The sequence below is a fragment of the Rhinolophus sinicus genome, chromosome 14 (assembly GCF_057876585.1).
Source record: "Rhinolophus sinicus isolate RSI-liver-muscle chromosome 14, RSI-T2T, whole genome shotgun sequence".
NCBI classification, from domain to species: Eukaryota; Metazoa; Chordata; class Mammalia; order Chiroptera; family Rhinolophidae; genus Rhinolophus; species Rhinolophus sinicus.
This window is the reverse complement of record NC_142514.1, coordinates 41586818-41602789: the sequence shown is the minus strand read 5'-3', so window position 1 is coordinate 41602789 and position 15972 is coordinate 41586818. Positions and strand designations below refer to the sequence as shown.

At 41.9% G+C, this 15972-nt stretch overlaps 1 protein-coding gene across 7 annotated transcripts in view; it reads left to right on the top strand.

Annotated features, from left to right (window-relative positions):
* The window catches only part of DAB1 (DAB adaptor protein 1), a 1099844-nt gene that overhangs the window by 320879 nt on the left and 762993 nt on the right, over positions 1-15972 (top strand). For all 7 annotated transcript variants that reach the window (XM_019742545.3, XM_019742544.3, XM_074334774.2 and 4 more), the window contains one exon: positions 1422-1584. The gene's annotated coding sequence lies outside the window, so the exon portion shown is untranslated. The remainder of the gene's footprint in view (positions 1-1421; positions 1585-15972) is intronic.

Here is a 15972-nt window from a genome sequence, read left to right as displayed (position 1 = left end):
ACACTAATTGGATGGAAGAAGAGGGTCTGTAAAAAGAAGCAGGGGGAATAAGATTAAATAGATAGGTATACATTGTTTACCACTAATTATATGTATTTCTTAGTCATGATAAATGTCTTCATGGGGGGTATAGGCTAATTGTTTCCATTTGAAGAAAACGAGGTTCAGAAAAGTTGTATAACTTGCTTAAGGTCATCAGCTAAAGAGCGGTGGAACTTGGATTTGAGCCCAGGTCTCTGTTATTTAAAGTGCCATGCTCATTTGACCACACCACATGTTCATTTTTGTAGCTCTAACCTTTCTAACACATCATGAATATTTATAGACTATTTTTTACAGTGACAGAGGTAAGAAAAAAAGTAAGAATAATGTGTCAGTGTGTTCTTCTCCGAGTTCTGCTTATCAATCATTATAGCCCCACATTTTCACAGTTGATAGCCTGTGTCTACTTTCATTAAGATGGGAACAACTTGTTTGATTTCCTGTTCCTTTGTTTGATTTCCTGCACACACACCCCCAACTCAGGTTTCCGATTTGTGTTTACCTGTTGTAACGCATACCACAGATAACATCCCATCTGCTGGAATGAGAGCTCATGGTTAAGAATGTGGGCATTGAAGAGCTGCCAGGTGCCGGGGTTAGAATCCCAGCTCTACCCTTCATAGCTGTGGTCAGAAATAAGATTCTTAAATGCTCTGTGTTTCTATTTCCTTATCTGTTGAATGATAAAAATAATAGTCTGTACCTCAGTGGGTTGCTGCTAGGAATCAATGGATTAATACATATAGAGACTGAAAATTGTCCTTAAAAGGCTGTGCTCATTCATTAAATATTAGCATTATGGTTGTCATTATTGTGCCTTATCTCTCATGTCTCTCCAAATAAAGAACTGTGATGGGCTCTGCTGGTGAGGGCGTGGGAAGGTTATCCTTTCATATATTGCTAAAGAGAGTGTAAAATTGTACAGCCCTTGTGGATGGCAATTTGACAATATCTATCAACATTTAAAGGATATGCTCCTTCACCCAATAATTCCACTTCTAGGTATTTATCCTACAGGTAGATTCACACAAGTGAAAAATGTGTAATTGGAACCTTTTGAGTTTTAACCTGTACATGTATAACATAGTTCAAATTGTTAAAGATTGATGAGTGTTTTAGGCTTTGCTTCTACCCCCCACGCTGTCTAGCACAATGCTAGGTACTGACAAATCCCCGCTCTCCCCCCGCCTATTTTTTTTACCCTAGCACTATCCCTAAGAACTCGGTGCCCCAGACCCACCTCCATGCATCACATACGCTTTAGAACGACGCTTCATCCTGAGCCACTCACTCTAAACTCCATGTGACAACTGTACTTCATCCTCCTTTCTCCTTCATTGGTTTGCTTTGAAAACTGACATATACTTCTTTTATTGCAGCTATGTCCTTGGCTTCTCTCGATGACGATTCCTGACTCGTGGCTCTGGCAATCTGGGGAAAACATCATCCAATTTCTTCATTCCAGACCTTGTGGCCCCCCTTCCCCCAGAGTCACCCCCACCCAGCCTGGACACGTTGACTGAAGCATTTTCTAGGACACACGTGAGTAAAATTCCTGATATTTTTTATGAACATAGTTTAAATCATCCCCTTCTCCTTCTACTGCTCTCTGTACTTTTGAGCATGATTTTGTATTTCTCAAAAGATGTTCCGATTGTCTTACTTTAGGGAACTAACTGCCTGTCCCGTAGTTTATACTCTCAGATGCATTATTTGTATAATCACTGACTTATTCGAGGAGGTGGTAGCCAATAGAATCAGAACTGGAAGGCACAAGCCTTTGTTCTGTGTGGTTCCATTCAGGGTTACTTGTCTCTGACTTAGATTGGAGTCTAAATGGATTAGAATAAAACCAATTTAAAGGAAAAAAGAAATGTTCACAGACACAGAAATAGAGATTCCTGCTATCTTGGCTGCCTAAGATCTGCAGGCCTCACCAAGGAATTTAAAAAGTAATGTTTCTTATCATAAGTGACAGAAATATGCTGCTTTCTGCATCAATAGATATGAAGATTAAAGGGTCTGACCGTATTAAACAATTTTGCACAGCACCAGGCACTCTGGGCTCTGCTCTCTGCCTTATTACCCTTCATCTCGGGGCTATTTCAGGCCCAATTTAAGAATACAATGCAGTCTGGTTTTGCAAATTGACATCCTTTAATTTAAACTGTCTTGTGGGAGAATTAAGAAATTATGGAACAATTATTCGCCCTCAGTTGAAAGCTGGACGGCATCCTAAGATCCGTGTACATTAGCCATTTGCATTGATTAAGTCACGTAATTGAATTATACCTTTGCCCCCATACTATCTAGTGGCAAATATGTCGGCGTTTTGTGTTGGGAAATGCTTCCGTAAAAATGGAGTAGGAGTTGGGGATGGACATTGACCTGGACGTCAAAGAAAACATCAGAGCCAAGCGAGCTGACACTGTGAGGTTTTGTGTGGGAGGTTGATTAGCAGAGCAAGCGTTGCATTTGGAGTTTAAATGGAAGCCCACCCACCAAAACTGTACACGTGCTGTCGGAAAGTATGCATCCTTTGCCAGTCTCCCTACGCGTTGTCCGTCAGTGTTCAGCTAATGTATCTGCCCCTCATTCTCAGAGTTTTATTTTATTTTATTTAACAAAAATGCTGGGTTTGGTGTAATTTCCTTCGTCCTGCATGGATTCCCATATACCTGTCAATCATAACACCTCCGTCATGATGACAAGTCTCCTTTACCAGGAATTGTGGCTGAGCTAGGAACCATGTCTCAGTCACCCAGGATGGTCGTAGCACGAAAGAACTGTTTGTCTAATGAGTATTTACTTTGAATTCTTAATAGTTCAGTTTCTAAGCTCAGTTTTCTTTTGTAGAATGAGAATCAGAAGGAAGCAGAATCTGTTAGTAATTTTTAAAGCGTCAATCTTTTTTTTCTTTTCTTTTTTTGTTTTGTTAAGATTTTATTGGGGAAGGGGAACAGGACTTTATTGGGGAACAGTGTGTACTTCCGTGACTTTTCCAAGTAAAGTTGTTGTCCTTTCAGTCTTAGTTGTGGAGGGCGCAGCTCAGCTCCAGGTCCAGTTGCCGTTGCTAGTTGTAGGGGGCATAGCCCACCATCCCTTGCGGGACTGGAACCAGCAACCTTGTGGTTGAGAGCCCGTGCTCCAATCAACTGAGCCATCTGGACACCCGAGAGCTCAGCGGCAGCTCATTGACTTCATTCTACTTGTGGAGGGCGCAGCTCGCTGGCCCATGTGGGGATTGAACCAGCAGCCCTGTTGCCCAGAGCTCACGCTCTAACCAACTAAGCCACCCGTCCACCCAAAAGCTTCATTCTTAAGTAGGGGTTTTGCCCCACTTATATCATCAGAGCATTTCATCAAGGATTTATTAAACACCTACTCTATCCATTTAACAAATGTTTATTACGCACCTATTATATACAAAAGTTTGGGTAGGTGCTGAGGCAGGGAAAATAGCCAAAACATATTTCCTGTTCTTTAGAGGAGCTGAAACTCCATTTGGGACTTGGAGAGGTCTGTACAGAAAATAGCCTTGGTGACTGACAGAGCAGGCAGGAGGCCGGTGAATCGTCCTGGACCACGAGAAGGAGCGATGGTACATTCCATTTCATCCCTCTCTGAAGGTTATACTGCCATTGGTATATCCTGCCCCGTGCCCCCTCCCACAGCATCCATTTTAGAACCCAGCAGAGAAGAAAACTCTCAGACGAATGTCCTGTGGTCAGGCGGATGTGCACCTTTCATTTGAAAACTCTTCCAAAGGAGAGAAATTTTAAAGCACTATTCTCCCTGCTTCACCCCCACCCCAGCTTCCAACTCTCCACCACGCTGTGAAGCCTTCTAGGTCTTCCAATTCTTTGTCTGTTCTGTGTGGCATGAGAATCTCTCGCTTTTAAAAAGCTCTTTACTTTTTCTTTACCTTTGTCAAAGAACACTCTTGGAGCTTTCAAACCCAACGGCAGCTATCTTCCTGAATATTTCTGTGTGGAAGGGATTAATCAAGTCTGTCAAATGTTGAGCTGTGAAACCTTTAATATTTCTAAAAGGTTTAAAGCCGGCATATTTATCACATGCATCATTGAGAATAATCTTTTTTTTAATAAAAAAATTAAATGCTCACTGTAAAATATTGTGGCGGTGAGCACAGTAGGTGAAAAGCTCATGCAGGGTCCCTAGTGTGATATTGGAATGGAGATTCTGGCAAAATCTTTCTCTGGCATCACTCCCCTAGAGGCCCCCCATCATCTATCACACATCTATTTATTTGTAGGAATGTTTTATATCGTGGCATTCTTGGTGCTCAAAAGGAAAGGAAGGTAAGAGAAAGGACTAATTTTTGTTGAGTGCCTGCTATGTGTCAGGCATTGCCTCTGCACGCTTTCCGTGGGTTGTCATATTTTAATTTTCACAACAATCCTTTACAGTAGACACTGTCATGGCTGATTTATTGACAAGGAAACTAAGATTCAAAAAGTGAAGCAATTTTCTCAAGATCACATAAATATTCATTTGCAAATCCAGGACTTGACCCTAAGTCTGTCTAATTCTCTCATTCTGTTTATGTGGCAAATACCTAGCAAATACTTAACATAAGATAGGTAACACCAAAAGTGTTGCCTGAGTTGTCGTGACTGTTAGCATTAAGCTTCCTGAGGATTTGTAATGAAAGATCTTTATTTTATAGACAGGAAGGCAGTGGAGATTGTTGGGCATGATTATGAGAATCTGAGATGTATGTTTTAAGATGTGTAACCCAGCAGTGGTGGCAGTATTCCCTAAGTAGGGAGAGATTCACTCAGGGCTTTTTATTAATATGACTAATACAAACACTCTATTTCATTATTTATTTTAAAAGTGCTTTCACATGCACAGCCTAATTTAATTTACTCTACAGCCTTCTGAAGTAATATCAGCACTGCTGCCAAATTACAGATGGGGGAACTGAGGCCCAAAGTCCTGACAGACAAGTCCTGCCCAGATCATTCAGCTAGAAGTGACTGAGTTGATGCATAGACTCTTCTTCTGTGGTGTCAAAGCCACAATCTTTCCACTATGTATAATAGTTTTAATTATTCCCAAGAATTCCAAAAATAAAGTTTTGAATATTGAAAAGACCTTAGAGACCCATCAGCCTTGTCTCCCAGATTTGACAACTGCAGCTTAAACACTGAAAGTAGTGTCACAGAGGCCCATGCTACTCCATGTCTTGTGACAACAGAGAGGAAAGATGGATTCATTCAGATGGAATAGGTGGTTAGATGCTGGGAACTACAGATCACGCATAAAACCAGGGAAAGCTGCACTAAGGAGGTGACTCGTGGTAATGTTCTGAAAGGAGAAGAAGGATTTTACTAGAGGGAGAAGATTCAACAAGTGATACTATAATGGAAGAAAGGGATGCTTGTGTGGCAAAATGACATGGGCGGGGACCCTTTAAGAAAGCTCAAGTTTGTTGTTTCAGTATAATTAGTTGTGTAATTGCGTTCCCAGACTGCCACCACAGTGCTGCACACGTGTAATTAAACCCCCTCCCAGCCCAGCAGTGTCTTCTCCACTCAAGCTCCAGCTTTGCCTCAGAGCAAGCAACCAAAAGAAAGGTCCTAAGACTGGGAAGATTTGCAATTTCCTTCTCACCTTTCCTGTGAGCATATTTCTCTGTGTTTACCAAATTCAATGGGAGAAAAAAAGGTAAACAACTTAGAAGGAGGAATGGCTTTCTGCTCCCAAGTTACTGTAAAGACAATGGGCCCATTTCCTGAACTTTTTTTGAGTGGGTGAGATGTTTCCCCCATTTACATTTAGTAAACTGTAATTAGCATCAGCAGGAGACGGGAAATAACTGTGTTGGGAAACACCACGTTTCTCTGCACAGCAGCCTCCGTTCTGAAGGGTGGTTCCCAGCATGGGTCTTTTCTTGTGGAGAGGTGGGCTGCAGATGCCCTGTGCGTTTGAAATGGGCTTGCTGTGGTGGTGAAGAACTAACATGCAGTAGGGGGCAGAGGCCAGCTGATGATCCACTTCAGATGGCAGAGTAAACCTTGCTTAAGTATCAACTGGTTGGAGTCACAAGGCTCTTGTATGGTTTCATTCATTTCATAAACACACGTGAGCCCACACCCAGGTGAGCCCCACTATATGCAGAACACTAGGTTAGAGGCTAGGGGCAACAGTATCACACCTGCCTCCATGAAAAGTCATGGCGGCCAAAGGCTGATTCATAGCTGGATATACAAATAACTAGCTGAAACTTCTTTTACTTGGGGACCATTGAGTAAATTAGACATGCCCTGTGTCAGATAAGTAAGGCTCATGGCCTTAACCACAGCCCTTCCCAACCTAAGATTTAACACAATAAAAGTATATTGTTGTTCTTAACGCACTCATTCAGGGACTCAGAATTTTTTCTATCCTATGATGATGTGTATCATTGCCATCTTTAACACGTGGCTTCTAAAGTCTCTGCAGGAGGGGGAAAAAAAAGGAGATCATGCTTGGGAGATTTTTAGGGATCATTTCTAGAAGTGGTTTGCATCCCTTCCACTCATATTCCGTTGACCAAAATTCAGTCATATTCCCCAACTTCATTGCAAGGGACCTGGGAAATACAGCGTCACCATGTGCCCTGCTTAGAGAAACACATAGTCTTGTCTTGACATGATCGCTTAAACTCAGTTCCTATTCAAATGACTGCAAGATCATCTAAAAGATTGCCCTTTACCACCATTTGGAGGGGACCTTCCATGAAAAATGATCTTCCTGTATAGAATGGAAATCTACGGGTGAGAATTTAATTAATATAATTAAAGAAGAACCTGAAATGACTTCATAACTTTTGACCTCAGAATTTCTTTTCCAGTATTCTATCCTAAAAATAGAAATTGCAAAGATTTGTGAACAAGCAAGTTTCCACATTACTTGCAATTTTGAAAAAGGAAAACAACCTAAATTTCCAAAAATGAAGGAAAATATTTCTCACATTCAAATACTGTAGTCATTAAAATAAAACATATATATATATATGTGTGTGTATGTGTGTGTGTGTGTGTGTGTGTGTGTGTGTGTGTGTGTGTATATATATATATATATATATATATATATATATATATAGAGAGAGAGAGAGAGAGAGAGAGAGAGAGAGAGAGAGAGAGAGAGAATTTTTAATGTATTTAATGGCATATGGACCAAAGGTAGGCTTCAGAATTTTATATACAACACAGTTCCAATTTTGTTGCAAACATATGTTTAGGTGTGTAGACATAGACACCTGAAAAAGGCTAAAGACAATGCATTAAGAATTAGGAGTGAATTTCTCTCCTACTGTGTTTCCCCAAAAATAAGATCTACCTGGACCATCAGCTCTAATGTGTCTTTTGGAGCAAAAATTAGTGTAAGACCCAGTCTTATTTTACTATAATATAAGACCCACTCTTATATAATATAATATAGTATATATTATATACTTATATAATATAATATACTTATATATATTACTTATATATATTACTAATATGTATTACTAATATAATATAATATAATATAATATAATATAATATAATATAATACCGGGTCTTATATTAATTTTTGATACAGTAAAAGATGCATTAGAGCTGATTGTCTGGCTAGGTCTTATTTTCGGGGAAACACAGTAGTAGGATAAGGAGGGCTTTCATTTCCTTCTTTATATATATATTTTTTCTAAGTCTGATATTATGATGACTATGCAAAGCTTTTGTAAATGTAACAAATAAATCAATTAAAATGTTTTACAAAGTGAAGTAGACAGAGGCAAAGCTTTGGACCAGGACTGACTCAGGTCTGGGAGAATTATTCTAAGTATCTCAGGAGGGAACAGCCAGAGGGTGTGTGCCAAGATCTGTGTGTATCCTAGGAGGACGTAGCCTAGATTTGTGTCAAGCCCAAGGAGGAGCAGGCTCTAGACCCAAGGATATGCTGAAGGTCAGGATCCATGCAAACTAGAGGGCCCACAACAGTTTCTTCAACAAGGCTAGAGGGCACACATCTCAGCTTTCACTGGCTTTCAAAATGGGAAAACTAAATGGATTTAAAAATTCAAGATTAGGGCAACAGGTTCAAGCCTTTGCTCCACTTACTAGCTGTGTGGATTTGGGCATGTGTCTTATCCACTCGGAACCCCATTTTAACAATGGAAATAATACTACCCTCTCTATGATTGCTGTGACATTAAATGTGATCATATATTCAGGTACTGTGCACGCACACACACGCACTCACACTCGCTCCCAGTAAGCCCAAGGAGTCAAAATGTGAGGGATTTTAACAGTTAGACCAGGAACATAACTTTTTAGGAATAACTAGAAACAAGGAAGGAATGGCATCGTGGTGTGTTCTTATCGACCGTATTGGCCAATACCTTTTATTAGCTGTGCCTCTTTTAGCATCTGGCGAAACAGCAGAGAGAGAATCAGCCTGGCTCACAGAAGCTTGGGGCAGTTTACCTGTAACAGTGTGGAAGCTAAAGACTGACACCTCCCACCGAGCTCAAAGGGGTACACTTTGGGAGAAAGCCCCGTCCTCCCTGCAACTTTTCATGATCCTTTCCAGCCTTCATGCCCCACCTCTAGTCCTACCCCTACTAAACCTTCCCCAGGACCACTGGAGCGTTAGGGCCTCTGACAGTGTGACCCTCACCTAAAATTTAGGGATGTTCATCCTGGGAAGTCTCCCTGGTCTTTTCTTTGCATGGTCATTGGGCATCCAGGCAATCAAGGCCCACTCCATGTCCGGCCTTCGTATCAACCAGGAGAAAGGGAAAGCATCCTAAATGAAATCTTCTAAGACAAATCTCCAAAGCAAAAGGCATTATAAGTTCTCACCAGATGCTTCTGGGTCAGGAGACACTTGGGCTGTAACACTGCACTATACTACAGAGTCGAAGGAGCGGAAAGTCAGCCCTGGAAGCTGTGACTTCACATTCGTCTTAGTCACCTCAAGCTGCTATAACAAAAATGCCATAGACAGGGAGGCTCGAACAACAAAACATTTATTCCTCACAGTTCTAGAGGTTGGGAAGTCCAAGATCAAGATCCATGTGCGGGCACATCCAGTGTCTGATGAAGGTGCATGCCCTGTGCCCTCATGTGGCAAAGAGAGCAGAGAGGACTCTTCTTATAAGGGCACTAATCCCATTCATGAGGGCTCCATCCCCATGACCTAATTATCTCCGAAAGGTCCCACCTCCTAGTACCATCAAATTGGGGAGTAGGATTTCCACATATGAATTTGGGGGGGGGGACACAAACATGCAGTCTGTATCAATATTCCTGCTGCGCAAGCGAGAGGTCCTGAACCATTTTCCAAATTCCATCTGAAAACAGTCTCAACAGATCATCAGAGCCATCACCTCCAGTAATGAATCCATGTATGTGCCAGATTTGTGTCTAAGCATTGTCGCTCCCAGGGCATCTGGCTCTTTCATTGTATTGTGTTTCCTCCAGCAAGAAGATTTTTGTTTCCTCTGCTGATTGCTTTCCCCCTTTCCTGGGCACAACTTTATTTATATGGCTGCTAAAATGAGCAAAGATGGGATGAGAAGTTGCCATTAGACGTGTTATTGGGGTTGTCTACACCGTTACCCTGCAGAGTTGAAGAGGACAGATTTGCTGATGGTTCTGCAGTAGCCTTGAAATATAGCCTAAAGCTCTTCAGCTTCATTTAAATACTGTGCAGGGACTTCTAAGAGAAAAGAGCATGAAAGGAAATTGCTGTGTTTGCAGCGTAGAGACTCCCCCAAATTCTAGGATGGTCTCTGATTTATGCTGCCAAGAAGCCTGTTGCTGATTACGCTGGATGCCCTATAAATTAATGAGGGTTGGACGTGGAGGTGACAACGATTGCTGAGTCTCTGGAGCAGAAAATGCAACACTAATACATATGTTTCAGAAATGTCCTTTGGTCTATAGGTTTGGAGGAGAAAATGCTGATGGGGATCAATTTCGTATTGACTTTAAATTTTTCAATTGACCCAGAGCTCTTTTTATTAAGTAATGTGCACAAAAACGTTTCATCCCAGGCCAACGTGAGGGCTTGGTGAATTCCCTTTAGAACATGGCAAACTGAATAGACTTAAAAATGCAATATAATCATCTATTATTTTGTTCATCCTTTAATACATATTTACTGAGCACCTTCTATATGTTCAAATCTAGAAATTATGCTAGACTTTGAGCAAGATACTATCTGCCCTCAAGGCCTCTAACATCTATTGAGCTCAACAGACACATCAATGAACAGGCCTGGTCGAATGTTTGTTAGACGTAAATGCAGGGTATATGGAAGCACTGAGGAAGGACTCACAGAAGGTGCTCCATGTACTTTGTGAGTACTTAGCTCTTGTTGAATGAGTGAGTGAGTGAGTGAATGAATGAATGAATGAGATGGCCTGGAACTGAGATTTGAAAGGAAGTAGAAACTGGCTAAGCCGAAAAGGAGGTAAAGGGCATTTGGGGCTGTGGAAACAGCATTTGCAAAGAGAGGAAGGTGTCATGTGTGAGGGGAGGCAGAAGGTGGGCTTCAGGTAGTCAAGAATTAGAAGGACCTTGGATGTTAAGTCACCACCTGTGCAAACAGTCAGAGAAGGCAGAAAGGCCCCACGGGGCTTTGTACCCCTTTAGAGGGCAGATCTCAGCACACAATGAGTAGTCACCTGGGTACATTATTTGCTGTGTTTGGAGTGGAGGTCATACATAAAGAAGAAAGTTACACATGGGCCCAGCTCCTTTGGAAGCTTTCCTAAAAGGGCAGTCTGATAGAACCAACGTCCCTGCTCGGAGAAAGACCTGGTTCTGCCATTCCTCCTGCTTGCTACAACACCAGGCTATCTCTTCAGTTTTGTCTGAATGTTAGGCAACACAGTGTGAAATTGCCTTGATGCATTGCCTTCTGTACTTTTCTCAGCGAGTCTTTTCCCATGTTCTTAGTCCCTGTGTTTTCGTTCATTGGTCTTGCAGTTTTGTTTTGTTTTAATTTTGTTTGAATCCTCAAGCCAGTGTGGGGAAATGTGAGCATCCCTTTTCTGAGCATGTTCCTCTCGGACGTGGTTCCTGGGCTTTGACTCACAGGATAGAAATCCTGTCATGCTCCCCTGAACTTGACTCAATGGCTGCAGTGGCCTGGCTGATTTATGGCTGTTTCTTCCCATGTTTGATCTTAGCAAGCAGGCAGCTGTGATGTAGTGGCTTCATTCTACTCACCTGCTGGCATCTTCATGTTTGGGTCTAATAGCTTGTTAACTGCTCTGAGGACAGGCAGTGCCCTTCCTGGCTACCGTTGAGAGTGGTCTCTATGGCAACCACATCACATTGGGGACCATGTTCATTCTTCAAGGCTTTCCTTCTCCATTTGTCTCTGGTGGCTTCTGGGTAACCTGCAATGGTTGGAGCCCTGCCTCACCCTGCCAGGAAGCCACTGTGGATTTAAAGCCTCTCAAAGGAACTTAACAAGATACACTATTTTCCTCTGGCCTTGTTGCTTCTTCTGTGTCCCACTTGGTCCAGGCCTGCAGGGAGCTGTCATTCCTCCTTTGTCATCTTCCTTTTGGTGTCCCCTACGTATTGCTCTCACTCTCCTTTAGAAAGCTTTGACATGGTTTCTCCAGATCGCTCTGCTCTCTGCTCATTAATATCTTGGAAAAAAATCCCTTCTGAATCCTGGCATTGGATATGTGTTATTTTTTCTCTCCCTTATTCCCCTTTGTTTAGTCATTCCCTCATCTCTTCAAAAGTGACTCCCAACCTTTCTGGTCTTCATCGGTACCAAAGAGATTTGTGTCCAAGAGACTCGTGTAGACACTTCAGATATACGAAGAAAGAACTGGTGTATATGTGATAGGACTCTAGGGTATTCGGTCTGCTGATTGCATTCAGGGCCCAATAATAATACGATTAATAGCAATAATAACAAACGTTTTTGTGAGCCTATTATGTGCCAGGCATTTTCATAATACAATTTCACAATGATCCTATAGAGAAAGTACTCTTATTGTCCCGATTGTATAGATGAGAAAAGTGAGACACAGAGTGTTAATGAACAGACCCCAGGGCCCCCAGCTGTTAAATGGCAGATCCAAGACTTGAAGTCTGGCTTTAGAATCCATGCTTTTCACCCCCATACTATACCCTGTGCAGTGACATTTTCTACATACATGTGTTTCCACCACTAGGGAAGGCCCATTTCTGCAAAGCAAGTTGCACCTATCTACAATACCAAGATTAAATGCCACTTGCTTTGTGAAACCACCTTCCTCCACATCAAGACAAGTTCATTTGTTCATTCAGCGAACATCTAAGTATAGTGGTTATACCCCATCCGTTCATCCAATCAGTGAGATTTTATCAAGTGCCTCAATGTTCTATGCTTGATGCAGTGGCTACAATTGTGAGCAAAGAACAAGCATACCCTGCTTTTACCCTATTTACTTTTGAAAAAAGAAAAATAAACCAGAAGATAGATAAACAGAGGTAGCTTTATACATATTCATATCTATAAAATATATCTATATGTATATACCCCTGTATTTATAAATATAAACAAATATAAATATGAATATAAATAAATATAAATCGCACCTCCTTAACCTGACATTTAAGATCCTCCATGATCTGTCCTCAGATATCTTTCCAGGCTTATCGCCTAATAATTCTTGCCTCCTATTCTCCAAATGCCCACTCCAGATGTTGTCTCCCAGAAAATGTCTCCTCATTGGAAACCAGCCAAGCACAATCACACACCATGCTTTAGCTTAGCCTTTTTTTTTTTCTCTACCTCCAATTCCCTTTTCACATTTTCCTTCTCACATCTCTACTTACCGGAACCCTTTCCAAACACCAAGCCCAGGTGGAAACACCCCTCTTTGCAGAACTTCCCCAACCATCCCCTGTGCCCACTCCCAACAGCAAGGAATCAATCTGTCTTTCCTCTGTGCCCCACCAGCCCTGAAGGTACCCCTCTGTTACTGCACCTGCAGGGCTAAGTCTTAACTGTCATTTACACATTCGCTCTTCTGACTAGCATGGCGGTGACCCTTTGATGGCAAGGAACAGGCTTTGTTTCTTGCTGCATTCCAAGAACCTAGCACAGTGGTCTAGTATAGAGGAGACTGCTAGTATCATCACCATCATCGCCATCGCTATCATTATTACGCCATTAATACTGATAAGTTTTAAAGCATCTGGTTGCAATCCTTATCTGACATTCTGCTAGGGATTTCACCTGTTTTATTTTGTGTTTCCACCATAAGAATTTTATAGCGTAGATTATTACATAGATACTGCTATTAACTCCAGATTGCAGAGGAGAAGCGAAGGCTTTGAGAGTGCAATACCTGTCCTGCTCACACAACTCGAAACAACAGAGCCTGAGTGGATCCCACGCTCTGAGGGATGGGGGTGGAGTCTGTTTGCTCTGCTCACCGCTGTTGCCACAACACCAGCCACAGTCACATGGAAGGTGCTTGATGAATGTCTGTTGACTGGATGAGTGAATGTGCTTTGACTGCTGTACTTTGATGTTGGTAGAATGAACAAATGAACTTACATCTTGTGTTTGAAGGAAGGAAGGGATCTAGAAGTGTTTTCACTCACATATACAAGTAGAGTTAGACACACACACACACACACACACACACACACACACACACACGCACACGCACACCCTGCCCCAGAGTAGCAGTCTATGAAATTCTGATAAGATGAACACTGGCTGTGAGCTGTATGTTTTTATTTTTTTGTAAAAGGTGCCTGTGGGTTTAGGTGAAGTTCCTGACAGATCCAGAATAGTCTTTTAGGTGTTTGTAGGCCGAAAGGGTCAGCCTTTGGAGTCCATAGGCTTGCCATGCCCTCTCTGTGACAGTTAACCCCTGTAAAGTTCAACAGAGTGATTAATGTGTGGGCCCTAGAATAAGATGGCCTGCATTTAAGTGACTCAGCTCTAAGCTCACTAGCAGTGTGATCTCTGTTTCAGTTTTCTCACCTGTAAAATAAATATTATAATAATAGCATTTGCCTTATGAAGTTGATGTGAGAATTAAATAAATCAAGTCATTTGAAGCATTTAAAACAGTACCCAACACCCAGGAAACTATTATTAGCTCTTTGATAACTGTGCCTATTTCAGAGGGATGTAGTGAGCATGAAACGATTAATACATTGCTGAAACACCCGGCCTTCTAAAGCTTGGGCCCAGGACTGCTGCAGCACTCTGTTGGTGAGAGTTAAAGGGCCAGCCCAGATTCAGGGGCTGTGGAAGGGAGGAGCAGGGGTGTAAATGCAAGAGGGGTGATTCATCAGGGGCTGCAAACGAGCAGCCTGCCCCAGCATTACTAGGAGAGAGGACTTGAGCAGTAGATCTGGGTTCGTGTCAATGGGTGGGAAGCGGGCAAAATAGCCATCAGTAATTTCACCCATCGATACTCATATGTTCTATTCACAGAAGAGCCCTCAGGCTTTCCCTTCAAAGCCTGTTCTTTATTTTTGTACAACATTCTAACTTGGAATATGCTTTTGAAGGCCACAAGAAATCAGAATACTTGAAAGATGAAACTGTTGTAAAGAAAGCAACAACAAGGGGAAAAAATATATGACAAAAGACAAAACATGAAACATTATAAGATTAAAAAAAAATCCTAAAATGGAGGGCACATGAGGGCATTTAAAGCACAGACTATCACACACGCATTTAAAACACAGACTGTCTCCCATCCAAGTACTAACCAGGCCCGACCCTGCTTAGCATCTAATAAAAAAAAAGTTTAATAAATAAATAAATAAATAAATAAATAAATAAAAAGTCAAATTGGGAAACAGGAATAAAAAGATACATTTTTCTCAAAAAAATAAGTAAATTAAATAAATAAATAAAACACTGACTGTCACAAACACAAATATGCATATTTTGCACATACGTTTTTCTGTCAGCAGCAGCTGGATCACGACTACAGATGCTAACTTTTCCAATTCCCTGGTTAGTGATGATGAAGGGGGGATGATACTGCTGTCTCTCCTCCCAGGAGGCAGGGGGTGTCTCATTCACATGGAATCCTCATGACTGGCACTGCATAGGTGCGTTGTAAGTATCTGTTAATGATATTGTCAGCCATTTATCGAATAGTTTACTGTTTGAAGGTGCTATCCTAAATGGTTTCCAAATATGAGATCCCTCTTTATAATTTACAGATCCTCCTTCCAAGTATCAGTTATTGTATCTTGATTAGAGTCACTCTCTTACAGAGGAGACCATTGAGACGGAGGGTGGGGGTTTGCCAAAGTGGCAACGTTGGGATGCAGATCATTATGGCTGTTTCTCAATCCAGTATTCTTTTGTTTCCCCCAGTCCTCCCGGATTATAGTGAGTTCCACCCAAATCATGACTCGTTTAGCTGAGCATGTGCTGGGTGCCTGACAGGGCTTGGACCAGCTTCTGCCTCATACTCAGTGATTTTGCCCTTACTATGTGCTATGCCTTTTGATGTGCATGGCTATCAATTCATTTTCACAATAGCCATGTGAGGTAGGGCCTTTTGCCCACACTGAGATGAGAAAACTGAGCTCAGAGAGATTCCGGAAATTTGTCAAGCCCTACATTTGGACAGTGTCAGAGCTGCGATTCGAACCCAAGTCTGTGTAATGCCTAGGCACGGGGTCTTCCAGTCATACGTGTCACGGTGCTTCCTCCATATTCCACCTACAAAATGGCCTCTGAGATGTCCGCCAGCCATCTTCCCACTATACTGGACTCAGAACTCTTTCCAGCCCCAAGTGCAGAGCCTGGAATTGAGGCTGAAGATGTGTCAGAAGTCACAGGCAGGGCCAGAGTTTTCTACAGCAAACACCGAGACATACACATCAGTGTAGACTCACATTTACTGAGCATCTCCTGTAAGCACCCGGC